The sequence below is a fragment of the Canis lupus genome, chromosome 4, assembly GCF_048164855.1.
Source record: "Canis lupus baileyi chromosome 4, mCanLup2.hap1, whole genome shotgun sequence".
NCBI lineage: Eukaryota > Metazoa > Chordata > Mammalia > Carnivora > Canidae > Canis > Canis lupus.
In genome coordinates this window covers 3,261,658-3,277,622 of record NC_132841.1, presented here as the reverse complement: position 1 = coordinate 3,277,622, position 15,965 = coordinate 3,261,658, and the positions used below count along the sequence as shown (strand labels likewise).

The following is a 15,965-nucleotide window of genomic DNA, read 5'->3' as shown; positions in this document are numbered from 1 at the left end:
CAATCACTGGGCCCTGCGCGTGGTGCGCGTCCGCGTCGCCCGAGGCGTCTGCGCCCCGGGCGCCGAGTGTGAGGGCCACGGGGAGGTCGGTAAGAGGCTGCGCCGAGGCGCCTGGGGCAGAGCGGCTTGGGCCGGTCCTCGGCCGCCGTCAGGGTGCAGGCCCCTGTGGTGAGCCTCCCGCCCCTGCCCCGCCCCTGCCCCGCCCCTGCCCCGCCCCTGCCCCTGCCCCGCCCCTGCCCCTGCCCCGCCCCTCCCCCTGCCCCCGCCCCCGCCCCCGCTCCGGGCCGGAGGGGACCTGAGCCCAGTCCCGGCTCTGCCTCGTGCCCACTGACCTTTGTCCTCTGTCCTCCAAGTGTGCTCAGCGCTTTGGAGACAGTCTCTGAACCCTGACCCCTCGGTCTTCCTGATGCGGGGCCACAAGCGAAAGGCCGAGAAAGAATGAGACATTTTCGGGGCCGAAGGGTACTTTGATCGATGTAAATCACAGGGACAGGACCCAAGGGCAGAAAGGGCTGCACAGGATCCTCAGGGGGGACCGATCACGTGATTTTTCGTTAGTGGGGCTTAGTGGGGCTTAGTGGGGCTTAGGGATGGGGTCAGGGATGGGGTCAGGGATGGGGTCAGGGATAGCGTAGGTGTCAGGGGCCCAGCTGTTGCTAGGGCAAGGCTCCTTTCACTGCTGTGTGGTGGAACCTCAGTCCGGAGACCTTTCCGACGGAGGCCCTACGTTTGGCAGGTGATGCTGGCCTAGATCTTGGAGGAGGATGTTGATGGTTATGGGAGTGAAGTGACACGAACTAGAGCAGATCCTTAGTGGTAAGACGGGCGTGAAAGGAAGTCCTTCGAGGAGGGTGTAGAAGCTCCCATCCGGATGCCCCAGGAACCCTGCCTGGAGCCTACGAGCCGCAGCAAGGTCTGGCCTTTGTTCCTTTTTCTCTCATCATTCCCCGTGATGTGCTGGCCTCTCGGGGATAAGCTCCGTTCCCGCGAACCGGCCACTCCTCCGGCCTTTGGACTTGCTAGTGGCAAGTGACTGAGCGGGGTTTGCTAGGAGCCAGGTGCTCTTGTACCCCTGGACCCCGGGGACAGAATAATTAGAAGAAGGCATGAAAAACGAAGGTCCAAGGGACATTCATCTCTGAATTGTTTATAATACCAAAAAATGGGCCATGACATAAATGTTCATTAAATGAACATGATTCAAAAAGTCTGGTATAGTCACTCATTGGAATACTATGGAATTGTTTACAGTGATGTCTTTTGCTTCCTTTAAAATATTTCATCATAGGCAGTGATTTAAAAAATTACACTGGGTGGGGGTGACTGGGTGACGGGCACTGAGGGGGGCACTTGACGGGATGAGCACTGGGTGTTACTCTGTATGTTGGCAAATTGAACACCGATAAAAAATAAATTTATAAAAAAATAAAAAATTATACCTCGGAGGGGCGCCTGGCTGGCTCAGTCAGTGGAGCATGCAATTCGTGATGCTGGGGTTGTGAGTTCAAGCCCTGTGTTGAGTGTAGAGATTACTTTTAAAAAAAGTCTTAAAAATTACACCCTGAGTATGGTTGTTTATTTCCTTATTAATTTGAACCCTGCAGGGATCAGCTAACATTTTAATCAGAAAGCCCTCACTTTAGTGCGACCACAGCCAGAGATTCTCTCCCCCATGGCTTCCTTAGTCGCACAGACTCAGCAAATTCTCTAATTACCCTAGTGATTGTTAGAGATGGGCCCCATTGGTGAAATCAGTGGTATTTAAGATCATGGGATTGATGATTCGTTAGTTGAAATAATCCTCACCTTTTCTCAAAAAGGGTGTAAGAATTTAGCAAGGCCTATGGCCCACACCCTTAGGGATGACAGCTAGGGGCTGATCCTAAAAATCCAGTGGCTGATTCAAGCCGGTCTTTCAACAGTGCTCCATGTGGGTATGGTTTCTGGCTGACTAAATTCTAGGATATTCAGTATTGGCTGACTGAAGCTCTCATTCAAGATGTAATGGAACCAACGTAATTTTGCTTTATGGTGAGTCACAATTAGAAACTTAACACAAAGGAGACTTTATTTGCAGCAAATACGGAGATTATGGGGAAAGACTTCCAAATCTTGAGAATCCTGAGCAAGGGTGGGTGGGTTCCTTTTATTCAGGGTTAGAATGAATATTCAGATAGAGGAACCTTGTCATCAGATATAGAGGCAGGGGATATGGTTGAGCATGTGCCTTAAGGAATCATGTGCTGTACACAACATTGCGTACTATGTAAATGGGGCTGAGGCTCCTCCTTTAGTGGAGATTTTAATATTATAATGAGGTAGAAGTAACTGTGAGTCACTCTATGGTCCATCTGCACAGGCGTGAGTGGGGGATTTAGCTCACACTGGTAAGGGTGATCTGGGCCACTGGAGCTCTTCCTCTGGGCAGTCATTACTGCTTGGGGGGTAGTTTCATTTTCCATCATGGAATGTTATGCCCATCGGGTCCCTCGCCTGAATTAAGAGATAGTGTGAAAAGAAGAGCTTAAGGAAAAATGTGGCACAAACGTTGGTAGGTGCAAGCAGGTAAGCAGTCAAGATCAGGTCTTGGAGTCTAGCTCAAGACAAAGACGGTAAAAAACACAAACAACAACCCACAGAGTTGGGCTTTCACCATGGTACAGATGGCATTGCTCATCTGTGTATGTGTGGGGGTGTGAATTTGGGCTGAGCCTTGCTTTCATTTGTGGTGGGAAGTAGCTAGTTCTCAATTACCTAAATGTTCTGTGGGTACTATCATCTACCAAAAAGGACTTAAGATTTGTACATGGTCAGATTGGCTAAGGTCAGTTTGCCCACACCATTTAATAATCAAACTTACATTAATATTAAGATGTCTGTGATACATTGGTGTATTTTTATTTTATTTTATTTTTATTTTTTTTTGCTGTACAACAGCAGCACAGAACACAGAAGCAATATCTTTTTAATGACTCACCTTAGAATTCATACCCTGTCCTTCCAACATACTCAACTGGTTAAAAGCCAGTCACAAAGCCTGACCCACACTCGGCAAGAAATGAGACTCTACCTCTTAATGGAAGAAATGTCAAAGAAATATTTTTAGAAACTTTGATGGTGCGGAGTGGGTGGTAGTAAAAGGAAAACATGGAACATAAATTATAATCCTATTTTGGTAAAAAAGAAAAATAATATGTAAGAATTTTGGAAGAGTATGTACCCAAAGGTAGTGTTTGTTCTTTTTACTTATGTGTTTTCTAAGTGTCCAATACATACATCTACTTTTACAGTTATAAAAAGGAATAAAGAATTTCTATTTTCATTAAACATAGATAATATATAAATATGTTGTAAAGAATTCAAACAATATAGTAATATAGTGAAAAGTGAAATCCCTCAGCATTTCTGCAATGATTAGAAATGCTAACTTTTTGATATATATACAATTCATTGATACAAATGGTTTTTTCAGCTCTCTGCTTTATTCTGTTGATGTTTGTCCACTCTAGAACCATTTTCACAGTGTTTACAGATTGATTGCTTTATCATATGCTTTGGCATCTGTTGGACACATTGGACTGTGTGTTGCCTATCCTTGATTTTGTTCATGCTTTTTTTTTTTTTTCTACTTGGATGTCCTTCTTTGTCTCCTTCTAAGCCCCTAGCCCTCTCTCTAGCCCTCCCACCCCAATCATTCACCAATTTACCCCCCCCAGCTTTTTAAGCCCTCACATTTTGGGTCCTTGCATGTGGCCATATCAGTACCCTTCCTCATCTCTAAAGTTATTCTCTAGACTGTGAGTTCTGATCATTAGTATCCCCCCCCCACACACACACACAGTGTATAACAAGAGAGATAGTGCTTTTCTTTTTCTTTTCTTTTTTAAGATTTTTATTTATTTGAGAGAGAGAGAGAGAGAGAGAGAGAGAAAGCCAGCTAGTGCTGGGGGGAAGAGCAGAAGGAAAGGGAAAAGCAGACTCCTGCCGAGTGAGGAGCAGGATGCGGTGGGATCAGATCTTGACCAGAGCCAAAGGCAAATGCGTAACCAACTGAGCCACCCAGGCACCCCAGGAGAGTGAATGTTTAAGAGAAGGTCTTTCTTTGAACAATTAATTTTACTTAGGTTTCCATGAAGGAGTGCATCCCTCATTCTCACCAAGGAAAGTACCAGGCAGATGAAAAACCAAAACCATCTTAGGCAGCCTCCAATGATAAACTCAGAAGAGACCTTTGGGTACATAAGTAAGTGTTTGCTTTCCTTTGATTATCTGATCTTCTGTGGGATGGCAGCATACTGTAAATACTCAGCAGGTTTTGCTATTTTTGCTTCTGTGTCTTTGTTTTTAACAGCTCTGGTAAATTTGGGGTATTTGCCTTAAACAAAAAGGCTATTTGTTACCACATACAACTCCAAGACCAGAGATAGGCTCAAAGATGGCATCAGGAACACTGGTACTTTCCCTAACTTCACTCTGTCTCCCTAGGTTCAGCCTTTGAAGATAGAGACAAAGCACACAGGCTGTGGCGGTGCCAGATGTCAGAGCTACACACATGGTTGCCTGCAAGAAGGAGAGAGTATCCCTTACAGCTCTCTCTTAGGAATGAGGAGTCTTTTCTCAGTTCCCTCAGCAGGATATCTCCAACCAGAACATGTCACACATTCCCTCCAGAACCAGCTATTAATAAAGGAGATGGGATAACTCTTAGACCAACAAGGCCACCTCCTGGGGCTGTGGTAGGGCCAGCTTCCCCTAAGAACATGGAGGTGTGCAGGGAGGTCGATACCGGATTCGAATGACATTTCTGTCAGGAAGAAGGGATGGAAGTGGGCCCTAGATAGCTCATTAACTTTGCTCATTTTTTTTTTTTTTTAGGTGCAGCTGCATCTCTGTACTGAAGTATAATATTTAATAAGCATCCTATGGTGATAATAGTGATGATGTGAATACTATGAATCTCGACCATTTTTGTGTGTGATGTACACTATGCTGAGCTGGTTAATATATCCATTTAATTCTCATAACTTGGGGATCCCTGGGTGGCGCAGTGGTTTGGCGCCTGCCTTTGGCCCAGGGCGCGATCCTGGAGACCCGGGATCGAATCCCACATCGGGCTCCCGGTGCATGGAGCCTGCTTCTCCCTCGGCCTCTCTCTCTCTCTCTCTCTCTCTCTGACTATCATAAATAAATAAAAATTAAAAAAAATTTAATTCTCATAACTTTTCTATATATGAGTGACATCTGACTTTTCCTTCTCCTCAACGTATATCTGGAGCTTCCTACAAATAGCGAAGTTTGAAGGAAGAGAGGAAGAATGTGCTGCAGTCAGAGCAAGGTTTGTGAGTCAAGTTCCCAGCAAGTGACCTAACAGGTGCAGCTGAAGCCTCAGGGATCAGCAAGCATAATTAGGGGAAAGTGGTTACGGGGATCAGAGGGTCTTGAAGGTCCCCTTGAGGATTGATGTGATGGAAGAGCTACGTTTTTTTTAAAAAAAGATTTTATTTATTAGAGAATGAGAGAGAAAGAGTGCATGAACAAGCAGGGGGAGGAGCAGAGGGAGAGGGACAAGCAGACTCTGCACTGAGCCTGATGTAGGGCTTGATCCCAGGACCCTGAGATCATGACCAAGAGCCGGACACTTAACTGACTGAGCCCCCCAGGTGTCCCAGAAGAGCTACTTTTGACATAGATTGCTCAGAACCTCGAAGTCCTAGTAGGAGCTGAACTGTGATAAATTAAAAGTCAAGGTATCTCATATAAGTAACTTAAGCCACAGGTTGTTTGGACATCCCATTGACAAAGAATGCAGAAGTAGCTATCCAAATCCACTAATCAACCAAATACACTAACCAATTGAAGGGCTGAGGGGAGAAGGCTCTCCTACGGAGCTTCAAGGAGGAGAGCGCAGACACCTAGGCCACTGGCTTCTATTTATAAATTCTGTGCAAGCACCTAAACAGAGGTATGGATCTAACGCTTAAATGGAATAATTTAATTCTAATTTGATATTTTCAAGTTAAAGTGGAAAACATAAAGAGGAATATCAGGACAAGGAGGAATGTAGGAAAGTGCTACAGAAGAAAGGATATGCTCTTTGGAAATTGGAAAATTCAAATCAGAATTTGGATTACCAAATGGATTAATGAGTGTTCTGGGTTTTAGTTTCCTAAGCTGCATACAAGCTGGAAAGCAATAAAGCAAGAATTCAAAAAGCTTTTTAAGGTGGATATTTGAGCATGTCCTGCAAAATTAAGGATTTGAGTGGTTCCCTCTTTAGTTCCCAGACTCTGACGACTGGAAGAGTATTGCAGGGGTCAACCTGCCTGGTGCTGTTATGGTATAGGCTATGGACAACATACATTTTTTTGCTGTTCATCTGTGAAATATTAATCACAGGTCTATATAAACCATGCTCTTCTATGTAGCCTCAGCTTTATAAAACTCAGAAATCTTTTTTTTAAAGTGTTGATAATATTGCCAACCTCAAAAAGCATTGAGTGTGTTAAATAAAAATCATCCTCAGAAATTGCTTATACAGTGTTTGGCATGTTGTATGTGCTAAAAAAATGGTAATTATGCTTTCTAAACATTTGCTTCAGGGGTTAAAATGCACAAATTAATATTTTCCTTTCAACACCATCTGTTTCATAGAATAACCTTTTACTTGGATAAGTTCATCAGGGTAGACTCATGATTATTTCTGCATCTCATTTTGTTTTTAATTTTACCCAGTGCATCATTAACGTGAAATATTTATTGCAATAATAATTTTTTTTAAAGGTTTTATTTATTTATTCATGAGAGACACAGAGAAAGAGGGCAGCCCAGGTGGCTCAGCGGTTTAGCACCTGCCTTTGGCCCAGGGCCTGATCCTGGAGACCGGGATCAAGTCCCACATCGGGCTCCCTGCATGGAGCCTGCTTCTCCCTCTGCCTGTGTTGTGTCTCTGTGTCTTTCTCTCTGTGTGTCTCTTATGAATAAATAAATAAAATCTTTAAAAAAAAGAGAGAGAGAGAGAGAGAGACACACAGAAAGAGAGGCAGAGACACAAGCAGAGAGAGAAGCAGGCTCCATGCAGGGAGCCCGATGTGGGACTTGATTCCCGGTCTCCAGGATCACACCCCTGGCCAAAGGCAGTGCTAAACTGTTGAGCCACCCGGGCTGCCCTGCAATCGTAATATTGAAATAACACTGTTTTTGTGTTCTGTTCACTTTTCCATTAATATATTCTGGTATACTTTTTATCAGACTTCAGCTGGGGAAGTACTTTCATTGTGCTACCACAGTCCATATTTTATTTTTCTTTTGTGGTGAGAAGATGGTGGTTCCTGAGGTACCAGAGATTTAAAAAAAAAAAAGGTAAAGTGAGAATTTAGGGAATTATAATGTAGCCAGTGGGGTGAGATGAGGAGAAGGAGTCATTCACAGGAAACACAGAACATTAAGTCAATTGGCCCCAAACCAAGGGTACCGAGTCATCCCAGAGGTGTCTCAGGGCTTCAGTGTCATCTTACGGAGGCCACTCCAATAGATTATATTAAACTTGTCTGCATGGTAATTGCAAAAAGGGTTGACTCATCGAATTTAAATGTGACTTTGACAGAGGACTTCTTCCCTGGCCTTCATTACAAACAGACTTATTTATGAGCACTTTTCCATCATTTGTCTCTGTAGCTTCCTGGGTAGCAGTAAATGCCAGAAACAGCATGCTTGTAGGTATAAACCATTTGAAGGAGATAAGGAAGATAATGTGCAGAGTCTTATCAAGAGCATGAAGCCTTATCTAATAGCCCGACATAGAGTATGTTGCAACACATGAAACCACCACTGACCCTGGCCTCTACCTTCTCCATCCAGGATTTAATTTAGAGTGCTCAGCAAAAAAGCCAACACATATGCTACATCTTCCCACCATGGTCAAATAAAAGTGATCTTGTAAAAAATGGTTTTCCTTTGTGCAGAGTGCTTTCCTAACCTGTGGGAAGACACAGAGGGAACAGTTGCTGCTTTGCTCTTGAAGACTCCTGATGGGCATGCTGGGCTTCCTGGGCCAACATGTCCTGATTTTTAGGAGACTATAGGCCTTTTAGACAAGATGCAGCTAACGTATACCGTAGATGAAAAACAGCAGTGAACGTGTACATGAGGGCAGAAGGAGGGTTGTCACTGTTGTGTGAACTGAAACATGCACACGCTTGAGGCTTGAGGACTGACCTATAGGAGACCATTGAAGACCGTTGCATTCAGGAAGAGCACCTAGGAGTGGGGGGCAGTGGGAGTTCTTTTTTCTTCGGCTTTTATGTATGGTTTGAATTATTTGGGGTCATACATTTTGATGTTTTTTATTGGCAGGATTTGGGGCCCTTTCATTGTCTTTATGCTTTTTTATATTTAAAAATAGTTTACAAATATTACCTTATAGTTATGAGACAAAAAGATAATAAGTGTTCGTGAAGATGTGGAGAAATGGGACCCTCATACACTCCTGGTAGGAGTATAAAGTGGTCCAACCACTTTGGAAAACACTCATGAAGCTGCTAAAATGTGAAACACAGAGCTACCATATGACCCCCATAATCTACTCTAGGTCTAGATCCAAGAGAAATAAAAACCTATGTCTGCACAAGAACTTCATACATGAATGTTCATAGCAGCATTATTCCTAATGACCAAAAAAGGACTGAAGTATTGACACATGCTACAGCATAAATCAACCTTGAAAATGTTACGCTAGTGAAAGAAGCTGGTCACAAAGGGCCATATGATGTATGATTTCATTTATGTGAGGTATTCCAGAATAGACAAATGTCTAAGGACAAACAGAATAGTGAATGTGAGGGGCTAGGAAGAGGAAAGACAGGGGAGGGACTTGCACAACTGCAAGTATACTAAAAACCATGGAAGTATACATTTTAAACTCTATGGAATGTGAGTTATATCTCAATAAAACAAATTGTAAAAGAACCAAAGACTAGGTTTCCAAAGACTAAAGAGGGCTCTAGTTGCCATTGGATTTGTAATTTTTCTTTGTGGCATTTTTTATGCTTTCATCAAGTACTTTTCCTCAAAGGGAAAAAAGGAGTTGTGGGTTTTCTAATAGAAGATTAAGACACTGGAGTTTGTTCAAAGGGACGATCCTGTGTTATCCTGAAACATTTTCCATTCCTGTGAACCATGAGGACTCAGGGAGTGAAGAAGGGGTTGCTAACAGAAGCAGTCAGTGAGCATGTCCTAAAAGGCCTACCTGACCAGAAATTCCTACTCTAGGGAATGAGAGTGTTCTGGGTAAATTCAGGCATTTTCTGGGAATTTTCTAGGCTTCTTTAAATCTGGTTAAATTATGTCATAGTTTTGTGTGATTCACTCAGCAAATGTTCCCTGAGCTCCTGGGCTATGCCAGGCCCTTTGTCTGGCACAAGGACAAGGGAATTTTTAGGATGAAAGTCTGACTTTGGAGAGGTGTGGGTAGCACAACCAGATGTGATAACCTCCCAGCAACCATGTTGTCAATCTCAGGGCACTCCCTGGGGGCACCCTTGCCCCAGTGAGAAATAGTGACTGACAGGTGATGGATTTCTGTCCTTACGTTGGTGCTTGTCTCCTTCCCTGCCCCATCCCTGCCAACACCCCTAGATTTACCCTACAGAACACAATAAGGCCAAATACTCAGGAGGGTAAGAAAATAGATGCTTCTTTGAAAACTAAACTCATAGGTATTTTTGATCCATGGAAGATAAAGTCAACATCCTGAGAGCCCTTCTTGTGTACCCATGAGGTGATGAATTGCTAGACTGGCACATCGGAGGAGCACCTGGCAAACATGCAGCAGTAGCTATTATAATCCAACCCCTTACTCCAATATAGAGATTAAAAGACAAAACTTGACAGGTATAGTTCATTTTTTCCAGCATCATTGAAGCCTCATTTTTTATTTGACTACCATCAGTCTTTGTGCAGTCAGCCCTTTGCCTTTTCCTTCCTCCCCTCCCAACCTGTGTGAGAGACTTCACTGGATTCGGCCATTCCTTTTCACCTAATTCAGCTATTGGGGGTGCTGAGGAAGGTGATTTATTTCTCTTTGTCAATGTCTTCAGTCCCTTCCACATCAGCAAAAATGAAAAAAGCTATACTTCTTGGGAAAAGTGGGAAGAAAAGAGGTTGGCAATTTGCAGGACCTTCTAATTTCTGCTCCCTCTGGCCGGTGGCTATTGTAAGACTTGCTAAGACTTTTATTGAAAAAAACAGCAAGGCTTTAGGTCTCAGAAGGCAGAAGTATGCCATGGTGTAGGACAGAAGCACATTGCCAGCTCACAGCATGAAAATCCTAAGCAAGGAATCAGGGAAGTAGAATTTCCAAGGGATAGCCAGGAATCAAGACCAACGAAAATGACTGAAGGAGAATCAGAAAATTCCAAGAGCAAAGAATTTAAAGCCAGAAAGAAAGAAATAAGTCCTTATTTCAGATGTGAGAAAGTTAAGTCTGTAGAGGTTAAATGTTTTATCAACCGCCATGTAGCTGGTATCCTGGTCTGAATATTTTGGGTGAAGATGGGAATGGCAATCTCTATGAGAAAGAATAGTTTCTCCAGAAAGGCTACTATGATAATCAGGTTCCATTTCTGGTTTTCTGTTTCTCCTGTTCTCAGACCCTGTAAGTTCTCTGTTGGTCATTGAAGTAGATCACTCTCATTTGAATTCCTAATATAAAAGGGAGTTTATTTTGTTGAACATGAAGATCTAAAAATAGAGACTCAGTGCATAGTGCTCCAGTCAAGATGCTATTTCCCGTCATCTGCCAACTGCTTTGGGTTTTCTTAGAGATTTGTCCTAAGGAAATTCTATTTCTCTGGAAAGTGACAGAATGAAGAAATCTTACCTCTTCTTAGATCCCTAAGTGGTCAATGACAAGATTTTCACCCTTATTGATTGAAAAATTTACTTTTTTGTCTCAATTTTATAGGTTCTATGAATCTAAGATGTTTTATTGGCTTATTTTAAAGCTCCCTTGATTATGGACTAATGAGACACAGGCAGCGATAACACCCCCCCCACCCCCGCCCCCAGTTTGCTAACAACAAGGACATAGCAGTCTAATAGAATCTGTAGTTACCAAATCACATAGCATCAAACTTGAGTGATGGTGGAGGGGACAGGGGGTGGCTGTGTGCCTCTGTAGGCTGGATTAAGTACAACCTAAGGGGGAGGAGCTGATGTGGACTCTAGCAGATCTTACCTCTCAAAATAGGTGCCTATCCTTAAATGATTTAGAGCAATTAGAACTCTTTTACATAGCTAATAGCTAGTCTGAGTGTAAATATAGACATACTTTGGAAACTTTGGCTGTTGCTTTTGGAGCATACACTTCTCTGTGACTGAGCAATTCTACTCTTTCATATCTAAGGTGAGATATCACCACAAACAAACAAAACCCTTAATATTAGTTACTTATTGTGCCTTAAAAAAAAGTCACCTAAAGCACAGTGCTTTATAAGAGTAATCATTTCTCTCTCATGGTTGTAGAGGAGCAGGTATTCAGAACCAGCTCAGCTGGGTGGTTCTAGCGCAGGGTATCTTATATGGTTGCTGGCAGATGTGGACTGGGGCTAGAGGACTCCCTTCCAGGGAGGCACTTGCATGGCTGTTGGCTGGGAGGGGTTGGGGAATCATTCCCTCTCCACAGGGCTACTTCAGCATCCTTGCTGTGGCAAGCCAACTGGCTTCTCTGGAGACAAAGCAGAAGCTGCATGTGCCCTATGCCCAGTCACAGTGTTACTTTTACTATGTCCTACTGTCACAGGGCCAGTCTGGTTCAGAGTAGGAGAGGATGGTATAAAGCTGTTGTACACGAGGAAAGAGGGTGATTACTAGTGCTTAATAACCTGAAACAAATAAATTTTTTTTAAAAAAATGTGTAATTTATGATAGTCACACACAGAGAGAGAGAGAGAGAGAGAGAGAGAGAGGCAGAGACACAGGCAGAGGGAGAAGCAGGCTCCATGCACCGGGAGCCTGACGTGGGATTCGATCCCAGGTCTCCAGGATCGCGCCCTGGGCCAAAGGCAGGCGCTAACCCTCTGTGCCACCCAGGGATCCCAATAACCTGAAACTAGAAACAATTCAACTGTCCATCAATAAAAGGATAAACTGATATTTTTTTTTTTAAAGATTTTGCGAGAAATAGGGAGGGAGGGAGAAAGAGGGAAGAGAAAGAAAGAGAGAGAACACACATGGGGAGGAGCAGAGGGAAAGGGACAAGCAGACTCCATGCTCAGTACAGAGCCTGATGTGAAGCTTGATCTCATTACTGAGCCAAAAATCAAGAGTTAGATGCTCAACAGACTGAGATACCCAGGGCCCCCTAAACTGGTATCTTTAATGTAATGTAGTAGATAAAAGAAATATTGACACATGAAGTATAGATCTCAGACACTAGATTGAGGAGTCTAAACAAAGAAGAATTTATATAATTATTTTTATATGAAGTTCAAGAACAAGTAAAATGGACCTCTGGTCATAGTTAGCACCTCTAGGAGGTGTTGACTGACAATAAAAATGAGGAAACTTTCTGGGGTTGCTTCATTTACCTTTTGATCAGGGTGGTGGTTAGACATGTATTCAGCAGGCCCTCTGTAACATTGGTAGAGCTCATATGCTTCATTGTATGCATATTAGGATTCAATAAGTAAGAAAAAAAAAAAGTAAAAAATCAGGAGTTGTTAAACACCTGGGGATTTACTTTCTTCCTTCCTGGCAGTGAACAAATGGACCTAGGACTAGGAATTCTTAGAATTTAGGGATTTTAGATGCTGTGGAAAACATAACTTAGTCTTATAAACATACTCTTCCAGTGTTACTGGAAGTAGATCCATATAAAGGGGAAGAAGTAGGAGTAATGTAGGCCACAATGGCTTGTGGCCCAAAGTTGGAGCTTATTAGTCTTCAGTCACACAGAGCTTCCAATTGGCTTTTGTACTATATGAACGGACAAGATTGATATTTGAAGACATACCATCAAGAAAAAAGGTCTGAAGACAATGCAGGATAAACAAGATTTCTATTTGAAATAGAAGATAATGTATATTCTGACTTAAGTCTCAAAGTATATGCCAAAACTAGAGACAAATCAAGGAAACAAAGAGGTAATTTAAGAAACTTTTATCTGGAAAAAAAAAAATAAACTAGGGAGGTAGAGACAAGACAGAAGGGGGGGGGGTATAAGTCAGAAACAAGAATTTTTCCTTGAGTTAAAAACATGTACTCTATAGATTAAAACTCTTTTCTATCAACAAATCACAGAATATCCCATCATCATTCTCTGGCCTTCTAAGTTCTAAAGCATCTGGAATAGCCAAAGACAGGAGATCAGATGTCAGAATAGCAGGCTACAACACTGAAACCTGGAAGTCAATAGAGCATTACCTTCAAAACAGAAAATAGACCACTTCTCCAAAATTTGGTACCTAGCTAAACTGTCGAGAGCCAGATTGAGTGGGAGCAGAGAGAAAGCTACTCTCAGGCATCCACTTTCTTAGAGTTTGCCTTATACATCATTCTTCCTCAAATGGATACAAAAATGGCATATGCCAAAAAGAGGACCTAGGATTTATCCTATATGAAAGGGAGGACATCAAAGGGAGGTCTTATGCTGACAGCTAGCTGTGCAGCAGACCCGTGGAGTTACCTAGAGAGGCTATGTTATCACGTGAATAGTCTGAGGATATGTTAGTGATAGGCACACAGCAGACCAAATCAATGATCTTTATCCAGGAAAAACCCAAAATATGCAAGCGTAGATTACATTATTCTGGCTAGATTCAAGCAATCTTTTAGTAATTACCTGGAATCAGTTTCATTAAATTTGGAGGATATTGTGAAGGTAAAGAGTCTGGGGTGGCAATATAAACTTATAAATAAGTTATTAGAAAAAGCCTCTTAAAACTAGACAAATGCCAAAAAGTAGCAGAAGTATAAGAATTATACCCTCTGGGGATAATAAAGTTTCTAATTTAGCTGAGACACTATATTAATAAGCTATTCAAGTTAATGGTCCCAAATGATATTTCACTTTAGAGCAGTGATTTAACTTTAAGCTAGGAAGTTTGAGGGGCTTTTCAATTCAGAGGTACACTAATAATTTTTCTCCCTACAATATTCCTTTCTCCCTATTGAGCAGGCTAAGTTCCAATAAGGAAAGCAGAAACAGCCCAGATCTATAGAAATAATAGATTTATATTCTGTAGAACACTCCTACTAGAAGATTCTCTGGAAAATAGAAGTTTCCATGGTCAAATATGTTTGGGAAATAGTTCTTTGGAGGCTCACAGGACATTAATATAATTAGTCTGAGAAGCCGGAGAAAACCTGGTGGGTTCTAGGTCAAGGCTTTTTTTCTTTGATTAGATTTAGTGCTAGTGTACATGTTACCACCCTCCCTCAAAGGGGGAAAGAGAGGGGGCTGGTGGGGTGAAGAGGGTGGGTGGGGGGGGAAGAGTGGGGGGTGCGCGCCTGTGGGGGGGAGTGGGGGGTGCGTGTGTGTAGAGCATGTATGTATGTGGGGGGGAATAGGGGACCTATGTAGCTTAGTGAGTTAAGGATCCAACTCCTTTTTTTTTTTGTATTCATAGAGACACACAGAGAGGCAGAGACACAGGCAGAGGGAGAAGCAGGCTCCATGCAGCCCGATGTGGGACTCCATCGAGGGTCTCCGGGATCACACTCAGGGCTGCAGGCGGCGCTAAACCACTGTGCCACCCGGGCTGCCCAGAATCCAACTCTTGATTTCAGACTAGGTCATGATCTCAGGGTTGTGGGATCAAATCCCAAGTTGAGCTTGAATTCAGCCTGGAGTCTACTTGGGATTGGTTCTCTTCTTCCCCCTTCTGTCCTTCCTCCACCATGTTCTTTTTAAAAATAAAATCTTAAAAGTCCATTGAAGCTGAATAACTTACATGCTAGGTACTCTGCTACAGGGGACTCTGTTGTAAATGAAACTTTCTTGATTATGCCAAATATCTGGATTTATAGGATACCACACACTTGTTTTAGTGTGATAAGCCAAGAACTCCATACCATATCCCCTTAGTTTTCTCACAGGCAGAACAGGACAGGACTTGGCAATTTTCTTCTCCCCGTCTTTTGATTTTTTTCCCCTCTATTCACCAGACATTTGTCTGCCCTTGTTGCTGGGACATCTTTCTTGTTTTATGTTGCTTTATCTCCCATGCATGATATAATGCCTATCACATAGGAGGTCAAGTACATGCTTGAATTTAGGGACTTCAGTCCTGCTCTAGCTCCTAGCTCAAGTAGCTCCTAGCCAGATATGGCTGTAGATACATGAAATGTGGCTAGAAGGATTTTAAATTTAGAATCACCTATTTTGTTCAGATACTAGGAAACTTAAGTTTGGAACAACTTGGGTACATGAACCTGTTTCACTGTAAATCTTAGAAGACCTAAAGATATAGTACTTATAGTTTTTAACCTGCAAATGAGATGTATTGTAAACACACGTGGATATAAATCTCAAATAATGCCTTACCTAAGTGATAATTTAGATGTATTAGGTTAAATACAGTTAAATTACATCTATCTATTCATGATACCTCAGATAACCCAGCTATACTTGTTGAGTAACCAAGTTAACCACTACTACCACTGCAATTTAAGACTTTTTTTTTTTTAGCATAGAAGTTAGGGATGAAGGTTTACCTCGTTAGGTTTTCATGGACCTCAAGTGTGTTATCAAGCATCTAAGATAGTTCCTGTCACATAAAAAGGACAAAGTGTTCCTGTTAATTAAGGAAATATTCATTCCCTGCTTAGAAACAGTTTGGTATTTAAGTGGCAAGATTAGTGCCTTTTACTTTGCTGAAATATAAAGCTACTTAAGAGTTACTTCCTTTTTTTTTAATTTATTTTTTTTATTGGTGTTCAATTTACCAACATACAGAATAACCCCCCAG

General features: G+C 42.3%; 1 long non-coding RNA gene across 2 annotated transcripts; it reads left to right on the top strand.

The window, feature by feature from the left end:
• Positions 1–772: 772 nt before the first annotated feature.
• LOC140631738 (uncharacterized) lies at positions 773–5,011 on the top strand. Of its 2 annotated transcripts, none has more exons than XR_012029267.1 (4): positions 773–913; positions 1,923–2,031; positions 4,125–4,243; positions 4,876–5,011. It is a non-coding gene; the product is annotated as an uncharacterized lncRNA (long non-coding RNA). The 2 variants fall into 2 exon arrangements; XR_012029265.1 differs by lacking the exon at positions 4,876–5,011 and adding an exon at positions 4,486–4,625.
• The last annotated feature ends 10,954 nt before the right edge of the window (positions 5,012–15,965 follow it).